At 47.8% G+C, this 13,612-nt stretch overlaps 1 protein-coding gene across 4 annotated transcripts in view; it reads right to left on the bottom strand.

The window, feature by feature from the left end:
- The window catches only part of LOC144121879 (3-oxoacyl-[acyl-carrier-protein] reductase FabG-like), a 91,763-nt gene extending 78,553 nt beyond the window's left edge, over positions 1 to 13,210 (bottom strand). For all 4 annotated transcript variants that reach the window (XM_077655301.1, XM_077655300.1, XM_077655303.1 and 1 more), the window contains exon 1: positions 13,149 to 13,210. The gene's annotated coding sequence lies outside the window, so the exon portion shown is untranslated. The remainder of the gene's footprint in view (positions 1 to 13,148) is intronic.
- Positions 13,211 to 13,612: the final 402 nt, after the last annotated feature.

The following is a 13,612-nucleotide window of genomic DNA, read 5'->3' as shown; positions in this document are numbered from 1 at the left end:
TTGCCAAGCAAATGTTTTCGGTAGTAGAAAGGCCTGCTTCCACAAAATCACAGCCTCGTAGCTATATTAACGTCGTGCGTCAAATTTGTCGGGATCCATACAGCTGGGGAAGCTAAGCTCGGGAAAATATACGAGAAAACTGTCCCTGCGACGTGCCCGTGCCCTGAGTTCACCGTTTGGAGTGAAGCTTTGGGAATATGCGACGTTAATAAACCGGCTGCCTCCTGGCGCCAATAGGAGTCCTGGTCTACAAAAACAGTAGAAAGGCGCTCTTGTTTAACATTACTTCCAAAACCCAGCCCCTCCATTATTTTGACAACACAACGTGCATGGCGCTGAAAAAACAACTGTAGCATGTTTATTTCACTTGGAAATAATATTGCTGTTTCAATATTAGGCAGAGAACAATGAACCAAAAAGCTTCTTGAGATTTGAGTAAAAAGTGTAGCGGTTGCAGAGGATGGATTAGGCGACCGGTGCATGTTCTTCATCTCTGGGTTCGTGTTGTTCAGTTTCCATGCCACATGGTAAAACAGCGTGACGCTAACTTGAGAGCTTCGGTTTAGGTTAAAGCAAGAAAGATGGAACGATAAAGCAAGAAAGCCCGAAAACCATGGATGTCACTAGAGTTAATGGTGCGCATCAAAAAGCAAACTAAAAAAAATGCAAATCTTTTTTATATCGATAAACATTTCCATACTGCATCAATTTAAGAAACACAGAAATAAGTTGAACAACGACAAACGCAATGCAAAGAGAAGTTACTGCGTTATTTTGACTCAATCGGTCGTTCTGACGTAATTCGCAAAAAGTAGCGATCTTCGAAGTTCCGCTACACAGTCGATAACAATGTCTTATGTGAGGTGACTAACTACAAGTACTTAGTTAGGAGTCATAGTTACACCAGACTTGAAATGTAACGATCACATGACGTTTACCGTAAAGTAACACGGTGGTTTGGGCTAATTGGTTGCAGTTCATAATAGAGACAAGTTTCGCAGCATGAATAAAACGCACACAGAAGACAAGGAACAAACAAGTTCATAATGGAATAATTCATAATGAATTTCAATAAGGAAGTTCATAATAGAGACAAGTTTCGCAGCATGAATAAAACGCACACAGAAGACAAGGAACAAACAAGACAGGACTGTGCTGCTTTTTTGGATGATTGGGATTAGGTTTCACCTCATGATAACTGAATGTATTTAAACGTCAAGCTTTCTCAAATAAAATCATTTGGAAGGCAGTACAGTCCTGTCCTGTTTGTTCCTTGTCTTCTTTGTGCGTTTTATTCATGCTGCGAAACTTGTCTCCATTATGAGTTTACGGTAAACAAAGAAATGGAGCAATTTTGGTATTGAAGGAGAACCCTTTGTAAATCACCGACAGAAATAAGATTTGCATACATCTCTTTCATTAGATGAGAACGACGGCGATTCACATGAGGTGTTCATGTGCCAGCCCGGTTAACAAGATTGCTTTGTTATTGCCGAAAACCATTGTCAACTGACTCGATAAATCATAGGGGCTGAATTGATAGACCAGTAGGGGGTCCTGCATGGTGAATCCGTCTGTTGCTCTTACTCGTAAGGAGTTGTTATACTTACGTCGTCATATGATGTGTCACCTACTGCGCATGTGGGATGTTGACCCTGTTTTTTAAACTATATATACTGGTCCGGGATCGAAAAAAACTGTCGTAAGTCAGCGCTCGTGTGCCCCATGTGTCTTGCTTGTGTCCTCGTTATTTTTTTTTGCGCCGCGCATTGCCATCGACTGAATGTACCGTCTTTGCCAAAGTAACCAGGTAACAGTGCTTTGATTCTTAGCCGCGAAGCGAAACACTTATGGCAGCTCTTAAGCTCCGGATGTGTGAAAAGTAAGGCCAACACTTGTCCTCACGTTCTTACACCTTTCGGACTTTAGAGGTCCAGTAAAGGCTCCATTGTATGACTGAGAATCAAGAACATGCTGTTCGGTTACTTCTGCAAAAGGGGTGCATAGTATTACTGTATACTCTTTTGTTCTGTACCTACCACTCCTGTCTAAGGCCTGACATCAAGGCTCGCAGTATGCAATAAATATATCCCTAGGAGGCAAGCATCTCAACTCAGCCACCGATAATGCGACTCATGACTGGAAATATTATACAGGCAATAACATAGCCGCCTACTTCTACTGCGCACTCCGTAATTATTGATGTCAGATTATCGTTCATTGCATGAACATCAAGATCGTCTTCCTCAGTTAAAGCCGAATATCTGTTTTGCAGCGCTATCCTAAACTCCTGTGCTTTTCCTCTTACGGCTTACTCGTTAATGGTCTTCCCCTTCACTAGCTTCTTCCGTTCCCTCTACAAATCTAAGCTAATTCGAGACCTTACCATTCTGTGGTCGCTACAACGCACCTTTCTGAGGACGGCCACATCCTGAATGATGCAAGGTTTAGCGCATATTATGAAGTCGATTTCATTTTTAGACTCACCATTGCAGGACAGTTGGACAGGATACCGGAAAGCTATCTCAGGTGACGACATATCTGATTAGGAAGCGCCAAAGCATGAGGGCGTATAACCCTACTGAAAAAATAGAACTTACAGAGCCTTCAAAGTTAATAAATAAGCGCAAGGTAGCCGACATAAGGAAGTTTAATATGGAGGGAATCGAGCATGCTCTATAGAACGGAGGAAGCCTAAAAGCAGTGAAGAGGAAACTAGGCATAGGTAAAAACCAGATGTATGCATTAAGAGACAAGCAGGGCAATGTCATTAGCAATATGGATAAGATAGTTAACGTAGTCGAAGAGTTCTACTCAGACCTGTACAGTAGCCAATGTTATCAAGCGTTAATGAGAAAGACAGCACTGCACAGCAATGCGTCATCCCGCCAGTAATGAAAGATGAAGTAAAGAATGCTTTAGGAGCAATGAAAAGGGGAAAATCAGCTGGGGAAGGTCAGGTAACAGCAGACCTGTTGAAGGATGGAGGGGACATCGTGGTAGAAAAACTAGGCACCCTGTATACGCAATGCCTTAGGACCTCGACTGTACCAGAAGCTTGGAAGAATGCAAACATTATATTAATTCATTAGAAGGGAGACGCCAAGGCAATCGCTAAAAGAGTCAGGGGAACCTTAGACTTCAATCAAGCAAATGATCAGGAGGCTTTCGTAAAGAATATTCCACAATAGATCATATTCACACTATCAATCAGGTGATAGAGAAATGCGCAGAATATAACCAACCTCTATATATAGCTTTCGTTGATTACGAGAAAGCATTCGACTCAGTGGAAACCCCAGCAGTCATACAGGCATTGCGTAATCAGAAGAGCCTAATGTCAAAATACTGGAAGATATATATAGCAACTGCACAGCTGCTATAGTCCTCCATAAAGTCAGCAATAAAATTCCAATAAGAAAGGGCGTCAGGCACGGAGACACGATGTCGCCAATGCTATTCACCGCCTGTTTACAGGAGGTATTCCGAGGCCTGAATTGGGAACAGTTGGGAATAAGAATAAATGGAGAATACCTAAATAATCTGCGATTCACTGATGACATTGGCTTGCTGAGTCACTCAGGAGATAAAGTGCAAATCATGATCAATAAGCTAGACAGGCAGAGCAGAACGATAGGTATAAAAATTAACATGCAGAAAACCATGGTAATGTTCAACAGTCTAGCAAGGGAAAAACAGTTCACAATTGGCAGCGAGAGCCTGGAAGTTGTGAAGGAATACGCCTACTTAGGGCAGGTAGTGACAGCTGAGCCGGATCATGAGAGGGAGATAAATAGAAGGATAAGAATGGGGTGGAGCGCATATGGCAGGTTCTCGCAGATCATGAGTGGCAGTTTACCAATTTCCCTCAAGAGAAAAGTGTACAACAGCTTTATCTTACCGGTACTCACCTACGGAGCAGAAACGTGGAAGCTAACGAAAAGAGTTCATCTTAAGTTAAGGTCAACGCAGCGAGCCATGGAAAGAAAAATGATAGTTGTAACGTTAAGAGATCGGAAGCGGGCAGAGTGGGTGAGGGAACAAACACGGGTTAATGACATCCTAGTAGAAATCAAGAGAAAGAAACTGGCTTGCGCAGGGCATGTAACGCGAAGGCAAGATAACCGCTGGTCCTTAAGGGTAACGGAGTGGATTCCAAAGGAAAGTAAGCTTAGCAGGGGGCGGCAGAAGGTTAGGGGGGCGGATGAGATTTAGAAGTGTGCAGGTAAAGGGTGGATGCAGCTGGCAAAGGATAGGGTTAATTGGAGAGACCTGGGTGAGGCCTTTGCCCTGCAGTGCGTGTAGTAGGGCTGATGATGATGATGATGATGATGATGAACATAGCCGTAGCTTTTAACACACATTTAATGCAATATGTTCAAATTTCATACTGTCACAGGAAAACGTAGGGCGACAAAAAAAGGGATTTTAATCGGATGGACAAGAAGGCCAGCAGCGCATGTCCGAGCGGGAACGTCGTCTTCGCTCCCACACGAGCCCAGTCATGTCGCTCGGTTGCATGGCGGCGCTCATAGAATGTGACCAGTGTGGCATTGCCCACCTCCTATCAAGAGGCATTGCCTCGATGCCTTGGGCAGGGGGAAAAACAGTATGGAGGCACCGAAAGTGTGAAGGCGCGTGTGGCGTTGCCACCGAAGGTGAACCCCGGCAGGGGCAAACGGGCGTAATACGGTTTCATGCGGGACACGTGGACGACTTCAGACTTGGGCGGTCGAGAAGTTCACATCGCTGAGTTGACGTAGCACCTCGTAGGGGCCGAAATAGCGGCGCAGAAGCTTTTCAGAGCGCCCGCGCAAACGTATAGGGCTCCTTACCCAGACGTGCTCGCCGGGTTTCTAAATCACCTCCCTGTGGTGGAGGTTGTAACGCCGGGCGTCAGTTGTCTGCTGGTGGAGAACCCGTTGTCGAGCATGGTGGCGACCGGCTTCTGCATCACGAACGAATTGGTCAACGGCTGTGAAAGACGAGGGGGCACAATCCGGGAGCAGCATGGCGTCCAGCATGGTCAGGGCGTCCCGGCCATACACCAAACGGAAGGGAGTAAAGCGCGTTGTTTCTTGGAAGGCGGTGTTATACGCAAACGTGATGTAAGGGAGTATTTCGTCCCAGTTGCGATGGTCAGCGTCGACATACAACGACATCATATATGCAATGGTCTTGTTCAGCCTCTCAGTCAGGCCATTCAATTGAGGATGGTAAGCAGTCGGTTTCCTATGACTGGTGTCACTGAGACGCAGGACCTCATGTGTAAGAGGCGACAAAAACGCGGTTCTCCGGTCAGTTAATACAACCGCGGGAGCACCGTGGCGAAGCACAATGTGGTGAACAAAGAACTGTGCAATTTCAGCAGCGGTGCCACGGGGAAGAGCCTTGGTTTCACAGCAGCGGCTGAGGTAGTCCGTGACAACAACAATATACCGGTTACCCATAGAGGACACTGGGAATGGGCCCAGTTAGTAAATGGCGACTTGCTGAAATGGGATTCTCGGTGGATCAGTTGACTTCAGAAGTCAGGCCGGTTTTGTCGGTGGTATCTTCCGTCGTTGACACTCAGGACAGCTTCTAACGTAGCGTTGGACGACCGCAGAAAGCCGAGGCCAGTAGTACTTGTGGCGGAAGCGTTCCAATGTCCTGGAAAAACCGAGCTTCTCAGAAGAAAGGTCGTCGTGGCATGCTGCGAGAACTTCCTGACGAAGCGCGGTTGGGACAACGAGGAGATTGGTAGTTCCGGTCGGGCCGTAGTTTTTCTTGTAGAGGACTCTATCTGTTTAACAAAACGACGAAAGTCCGCGCGAGAAGAGTCTGGGCGGAGACGGAACGGTTCCTTCGAGGTACTCGATTAGAGGCAGCAGTTGGCAGTCGGCCCTCTGGTGGTGGGCAAGGTCGGACGTGGTGACAACACCGAGGAAAGCAGAATCATCGTCGGACTCATCTGGTGGGCACGGAAGAGGAGCTCGGGAGAGACAGTCTCCATAGCTATGTTGCTGACTCAATTTATACAGGATGGTGACGTCGAACTCTTGCAACCGATGGCTCCACCATACAAGTCGTCCCGATGGATCTCTCCGGTTCGCCAGCCAACACAAGGACTGATGATTGCTGACGACTCGAAACGGGCGGCCGTACAGGTACGGACGAAATTTCGTGATTCCCACACAACAGCGAGACACTCCTTTTCTGTGGAGGCATAATTCACTTCGGAACGGGACAAAGTGCGATCTGCGTGCGCGATAACGCGTTACACACCGTCTTGCCAGTGCACAATCACCGCACCGAGGCCAACATTGCTGGCATCTGTGTACAGCTCTGTGTCGGCCTCCTCGTCGAAGTGGCAAATGATAGGCGTAGATTGGAGGCGGGCCTTAAGTTCGGTTAAATATTTTTCTGATGCTGGCTCCAGATCAAAGGTTCGGAGTTTTTTGTCAAGCAAATCGGCGGTTCTGCGAGATTGGAGAAGTTTTGAACGAAGCTCCGATATAAGGCGCAAAGCCCCAGAAAACGCCGCTAGCTTCGTATATCATTTGGCTGAGGAAATTCAGCAACGGCGGCCGTCTTTTCTGGGACGGGGCTAACGCCCTGAGCGCTCACAATATGGGAAAGAAACTTGAGCTCCCTAAATGGGAAGTGGCACTTTTCAGGCTTTAGAGACAGACCCGCGGAACGAATTGCGTCGGAAAAAGCACGCAAACGTTTCAGATGCTCATCGAACGTTCCGGAGAAAATCACGACGTCGTCGAGAAACACAATGCAGAACAGCCACTTCAGGTCAGTTAGTACGGTGTCCATCATATGTTGGAATGTTGCAGGGGCTGAACACAAGCCGAAAGGAAGCACCTTAAATTCGTACAATACTTCAGGAGTAACGAAGACATTCTTTTCGTGGTCACGTTTGTCGACCTCGATTTGCCAAGAACCGCTACGCAGGTCGAGTGACGAAAAATAGGTAGCATGGCGGAGGCGGTCTAATGAGTCATCAATGCGCGGCAGTGGATATACATCTTTTTTGGTAACGTTGTTTAGACGTAGATTATTCGCGCAGAACCGTAGGCTGCCATCTTTCTTTACGACGAGAACAACAGGTGATGCCCAGGGGCTCGTCGATGGTTGTATGACGTCGTCGCGGAGCATTTCGGCAACTTGGCGGCGGATGGCATCACGCTCCTTCGACGAAACACAATAAGGACGCTGACATAGCGGTCTCTGGTCCCTATCGATGATAATGCGATGTTTAGTTATTGGCGTCTGGCGAAACTTGAAGGTGGACGCAAAACAGTCGCGGAAAGAGTCAATAAGGCATTCCACGCGGCGTTTCTGATTGGTCAGAAGGTCAGGTTTCACGTCTGTCTTAATGGCTGTTGCCGTGTCCTGTTCCGCTGTTCCTGGGTCCGTTGTGGATAAGGCACATTGGACGGCATGCTCGCCAAGTTCTTCAAACTGGGCACTCACTGTGTTTTTCGTCAAATGTTGGGGTTCGCAACTAGAGTTGGTCACTAAGAGCTCGGTACGCGCGTGAACAAGGTCGACAAGGGCGCGAGCAACGCAAACTTGCCGTGACAGTAGCAGCGACATGTTCGCTTCGGCAATGCCCCAAGTAACGAATCTGGTATCACACTGGACTGTGACAAACTTGCTTGCTCTCGGCGGTATCGTTGTGTGGTCGTCAGAGATGCGTTGTGCGGCCCTGTGCGCCTCGGGGCCGTTATCAACGGCTCGCTGTGTCGAAAACGATACCAATTGCTCATTCAGGTTGACGACCGCCCCATACTCTTTAAGGAAGTCTATGCCGAGAATCAGTTCTTTGGAGCACCCTAGTAGCACGGCGAAGGTGCCAATGAAAGTTACACCGCATATCTTTATACGGCAGGTGCAGACGCCAACCGGCGTTAACACATGGCAACCAGCTGTGCGTATCTGCGGCCCATGCCAAGGTGTTAGAACCTTTCTGAGGGTCATGGCTAGGTGGCTGCTCATCACAGAAAAGTCGGCTCCGGTATCCACGAGTGCTGACACGTCATAGCAATCGGCGACAACAAAAATTTCGGCGGTGGAAACAATTCGTTGACAGCTCTTCGGTGAGGTCTTTGGTGCCGTCGTCGATGGGGTCGTCGCTGAGGTTGTCGGTGAGGTCCTCGGTGTGGTCGTCGAAGCGGTCTTCAGTGGGATCGGCGGTGGGATCGTCTTTGAGGTCGGCGGATGGGGTCGTCGGCGTTCGGGTCGTCGCATAAAGTCGTCAGATGGAGGCTGTTCACTTTCTGTGCCAGCGGCGGTCCTACGCCCGGAGGCCGCCGTCTTCAGTTTCCCTGGCGGGGGGACGTGCCTATGAATTGGCCAGAGGATGATGCGTGACTGGGAGAAGGAACCCGTCTTGGAGACGGCGACTTAGACTGACGTCGTGGAGGCGTTGTAGCAGCACATGATAGGCCAGGTACTGTTCAATATCTCGCGGTCTCTCACCATAGCGCGGTCGAGGTACGCTCGGTGGAAATCCTCTTAATCCCATCCGCCGGTACGGCCAGTTGCGGAGGCAAGACCGGGCTCCCCGCAGTGGTAGCATAGGGGCCGGTTGTTGGGTGTGCCACACGTCCGCTTTTTGAACAAGGTGCGGGCCACGCAGCTCGACGGGGGATGGTACCCCTGCGTTGGTTCGGTAGCAGGGAGGAATGCATGTTGCACCGGCGCAGGATCCACAGGGCTTCACTGTAGCTCATGATGTACGGCTCCGGCTGCGGTGTCCGTAGGGCTACGCTGTAGCTCACGATGTACGGCACCGGCTGGGGTACCGGTGGTGGCTAGACCGCTCGCTGAATTCCGTCACGGACGGTATCGGTTACAGCTGCAACACTGGCAGGTGGATAATCTAAGCGGAGTTTGCATAGTTCTTCGTGAGCCACACTCCGCACAAGCTCCCGAAGCGCCTCGTCTCCAGCGACCGGCAGTGACCCACAATAGTTGGTGACCGCAACACTTCCCTGACGTCCGTACTGCGTGCTGCCTTCCTGCAAGGAACGTTTTATGCGCGTGGCATCTTTGCGAAGTCAGCGACGGTTCTTGCAGGGTCCCGTATGAGGCCAGCGAAGAGCTGCTCTTTCACACTACGCATGAGGTGGCGCACCTTCGTAGCCTCGGGCATGGCAGGGTCATCCCTATTGAAGAGGCGGGTCATGTTCTCTATAAACATGGCCACGCTCTCGTTGGACTGCTGTGACCAGGAGCGAAGGGCAATTTCGGCATTTTCCTTTCGATCGCTCGAGCTGATGTTGCGAGCAACTCACGGCGAAAAGCTTCCTAGCTGGAGAAGGACGCCTCGTGGTTCTCGAAGCACGTTTTCACCGAGTCTTGCAGTGCGAAATTCACATTCATCAGCTTCCACGAGTCGTCTCATTGATTGAATGCGGCTACATGGTCAAAACTGACCAACCAATCTTCTACATCCTCGAACCGGTCGCCGTGGAAGGATGGTGGCGACCGAGATGCGAGAAGGACGACCAGCGGGGCACTGCCTGAGTACTGACCTGTCTGGCTGCCAGTGGTGGAAGTCATAGCTCGCACAGGCCTTGTCAGTGGCTCAAACTCGGGCTGCAGGCCTCGCAGGTGACGGCTCCTTTTGTGGAAAGGTGTTACGTCCGCGCGTCGGGGAGAAGCGTCAAGGATATCGTCGGGGTCAGCGTACATGGGATGATGCCAAGCACGGCTCCAGCAAAATGTCACCGACAAACTTAGGTCGACACAAAAGGGGCTTATAATCGGATGGCGAAGAAGGAAGGAAGGAAGGAAGGCCTCAGACATTGCTGGCACATACCCACTACGGGGGAGCGGCCAAGACACAGGCGACCAGCAGCGCGCGTCCGAGCGGGAACGTCGTCTTCCTCGGTCCCACACGAGCCCAGTCATGCCGCTCGGCCGCATGGCACCGCTCGCAGAATGTGAGCAGTGTGGCAATATGAATTACACCACAGATTTATTACTAGGTGCCCTTCCACCCTGTTTTTGAACCTGATAATGTGCGAGATTACACGAACATTCGACGAATTATCAAACTCAATGTCTTGTGATGTCATCAACATCCAGAATCTTGTGAAATATATTGTAGCGATAGCTAAATTACGGTAGCATTTCGAGCCTTCAGCGTGGCGGCGCCGCCACGCTGTCACGTGGTTGGTCACGTGGTGCGGAGCAGTTGCCGGTGGCGCGGCGCCGAGGCTGATCACGTGGGTCGTCACGTAGTTGGTCATATGACCAAGTTTCCCTCGGCCAGCTGTAGCTATCGCGTCATTCTAGGTTTTTCAGAGCTAAACCACCGCGAATTTTTGAATACATCTATGCCTATCCTACTTTAATTTATAACTTATGTCTAGAAACCAACTTTCTCTTATAAATGCAGGTAGCAAAAGTGATCTTTTTTTTCAAAAAGGGTAACAAGGATGGCTTCGATATTTACAGGCCAATTAGCACTCTTGGTTTTTCTAAGGGTCCGGGAAAATCATACTGAAACGATTGGAAAAATTTATGCAATCACATAACACAACTAGCAGCTCACAACACGAACTCACACAAACAAAATCAACAAAGCTCGCCCTTCTGCCCCCAGAAAGGCTATATATCACGACACCTTGAAAGCAAACTGTTAGTATTAGGCATTTTCGCGGATTTTACGAAGGCGTTTGACAGAGTTACTTCTCATAAAATGCTATTTATCATCCCGGAAACAGTATGTTTAGATTAGTGACGTTTAATCGTCATTAAGTTCAGTTAATGTGTCAGTGGTTATGGTTATCTGCTGCTGACCCGAAAGACGCGGGTTCGATCTTTGCCGCGGTGGTAGAATTTTGATGGAGACAAAATACTAGAGGCCCGTGTACTGTGCGATGTCAATAAAATTAAAGACTCCAGATGGTAGAATTTTTCGGAACCCTTCACTACGGCGTCCCATAGCCTGAGTTGCTTTGGGACGTTAAGCCCCCATAACCACGAACCATAAACTACGTTGAGTTAACATCGGTGTCCCCCAAGGCAGTATCCTTGGTCCTTTGCTTTTCAATCTCTATATTAATGATTTTGTTACTCTTGACACTTTCGCCCAGTTTACAAATTAGGCAGATGAGAGTACTACGAATATACCTGGTAACACTTGCAACGATCTAAACATCCGCGGTAAGTGCATATTAAGGAATTTATAAGAATGATCAGAAACAAATTCTCTCTCTATAATTGTGACAAAATCCAAAATTGTGCTTTTCCTTCGGAAGATTAAAACTTGTAGCACACAATAGCCTTGTTTTACATATCGGAATTGATACAGTAAATCATTTAAACCAGTCGGTGTGTACGTTCAAGATAATATGGAATGGGATGACTATGTTAACTCTGCCATGTTTGAAGGAATCTTAGGTTGTAGGTTTTCTTTCGCGCCATAGATATACTTTATCGGAAAAAGTCAAACTTTGCATATATAGCTTCTTATTCGGATCCCACCAGAAATGCAGCATATTAGCGTGGCAACAACGACACATTCGAACTTACATAAGATATCCGCCCTTTAAAAAAATTCTTCGTTTAGTCTATGACTTACCCAGCAGACACACGACCCGAGATCTGACAATTAACCTCGCCATCGTTACCACACTAAATATTTATGCTTTACATTGTTGCGCTTTTAAAAAGTTGAGCAAAATTAACATATCGATATTATTTTTTCACTGGCTACCTTGGATGAATCTCATTCGCCTTATTCGCACGGCCGCAAACTTTAGTGGGTTTCACCAAATACACGAATGAACTACGGCCATCAAAGGGTTAATCAACTGTCATTTTTACTAATAGATTAATTGAAGCTAACCCCTCTTTCCGAAGTATTGTTGTTATTTCAATTCTAAGTGCTAAATCGGCTACCGTGTTCTTCGTTGCCTATTATTTCTTGTACTTTGCTCGACTGCCCGCACTATTATGTGTATATTTTATTGTATTATCCTATACTGACGGGATTTATGCTGCAAAATCTCCTCAATAGAGTCATATAATGCCTTTCTCGTTCCCTGACACGGCCGTCTGAGCAGTACATGAGAAGCTCGTCAAGGGGATTGACGCTTTTTTCTCACCTCCTCTATTAAAATGTATATGATGGAAATAAACCTTAATATTATACCTGTTGATAGCTTGTAGAGTTGTGATCCGGCCTGCGACTGAATAATTTTAAGAGAGCTGTGCAGACAACCTCGGGCGTTCGGAACCACTTTAACAAAACTTACACCCTCTCCCCCCACCCGCAAGAAGGCATGATAGGGTATCCTCATTTCTGAGTCTTATTGCTGCGATCTCAATATCAACGATCACTTTTGCATGTTTAAACTCTAAGACATACTTTTAGAATGCAGTAAATAAAAAAGGATAATTTATGTGACATCCAGCAATGAGACTGCGCCGCGTTAGCTGGGTTTCAAGGCTGCGGTTATAAAGGCAAAGCGAAGAATCGGGACAGAAAGGTAGAGTGAGCTTTCCTGGAATAATTGGTTGTCGCATCGTTTTAGCTCTAGTCTGCATGAAATAGTACCCAGTTGTAAACAGCGGCTATTTGAATAGCTTGACACTGATTATTTTAAGCATATTTAGTCTCGAAGGATGATATGTTGAAAAAACTGAAAAAATCAAGAAAAACACCTATGACCAGGGATTTGACAAACAAACAAACAAGAACAGCGGCGGGCCTCATCTGTCGCGGTATTGCACATTCAGAAAGGGATAAAGAACGACGTAAACTCAAATATTGTTTAAGCCCGAAACGAACTTTCATATCTGCGTGAAACCACTCAGACTTGTGGACACTGATATCTCGATGTTTCTAAAAGCATCGGAGCACTTTCGAATCATGCACTGCACGCGCGGCATAAAAGATTCCTCTTAGATGGGGGAGTTCCTACAGGCGCCAGACGTTGTCTTTATGATGACCTTCATGAACATTGCAACCGCGTTTATTGCATACAGCGCTACCAGTGTAGTAATGCAGTAACTGTATATGCGTGTCTTGTTTCACGACAGCCTTCTAATTGGAATAAGTGATAATCAGAACGCAACAGAAATCGCTGAAGCCAAGGTCATCAAACGACATAGGAAACCCTAAGTTTATCGCTTACCGTGGCGTGGTTTCTGTTTCTTTGTCTCCTGTCCTCTACTGTTCGCGCAGTCCTACTTTTTTTATTTTAATGTTTACCGCATTCATCACCCCGCCGTAGTGCACAGCCTAGCGAGAGGTGCAAGGATTTTATGGGCACTTCCGTTGTGCTTACTCACGCACCTGCATGCGCTTACAGGCATGACCTTGCGCGCTCTGTCGCACCCACACGTGTCGTGCGTCGCCTAACTGGGCTGCATTTAGAGCATCTACGCGAGGAGTGTTATCAGCCAAATGCACACCTCTTGTTCTGCATAATGCAGTCGCGCGTTTATCACAACCCAAGAGCCTGACGGCGGTAGTTTTTAGGCTCGCAGCGGAGCAATTGCAGCGCACTGTCGCTTATCATGAGGTCCGTGTACGGACACGCTGGCAGCAACGACGACCTGCCGCAGATCGCGTCTGAGCTCGTACGATGTTTTACTG

The sequence above is a fragment of the Amblyomma americanum genome, chromosome 2, assembly GCF_052857255.1.
Source record: "Amblyomma americanum isolate KBUSLIRL-KWMA chromosome 2, ASM5285725v1, whole genome shotgun sequence".
NCBI lineage: Eukaryota > Metazoa > Arthropoda > Arachnida > Ixodida > Ixodidae > Amblyomma > Amblyomma americanum.
This window is presented reverse-complemented; position numbering and strand designations above follow the sequence as displayed.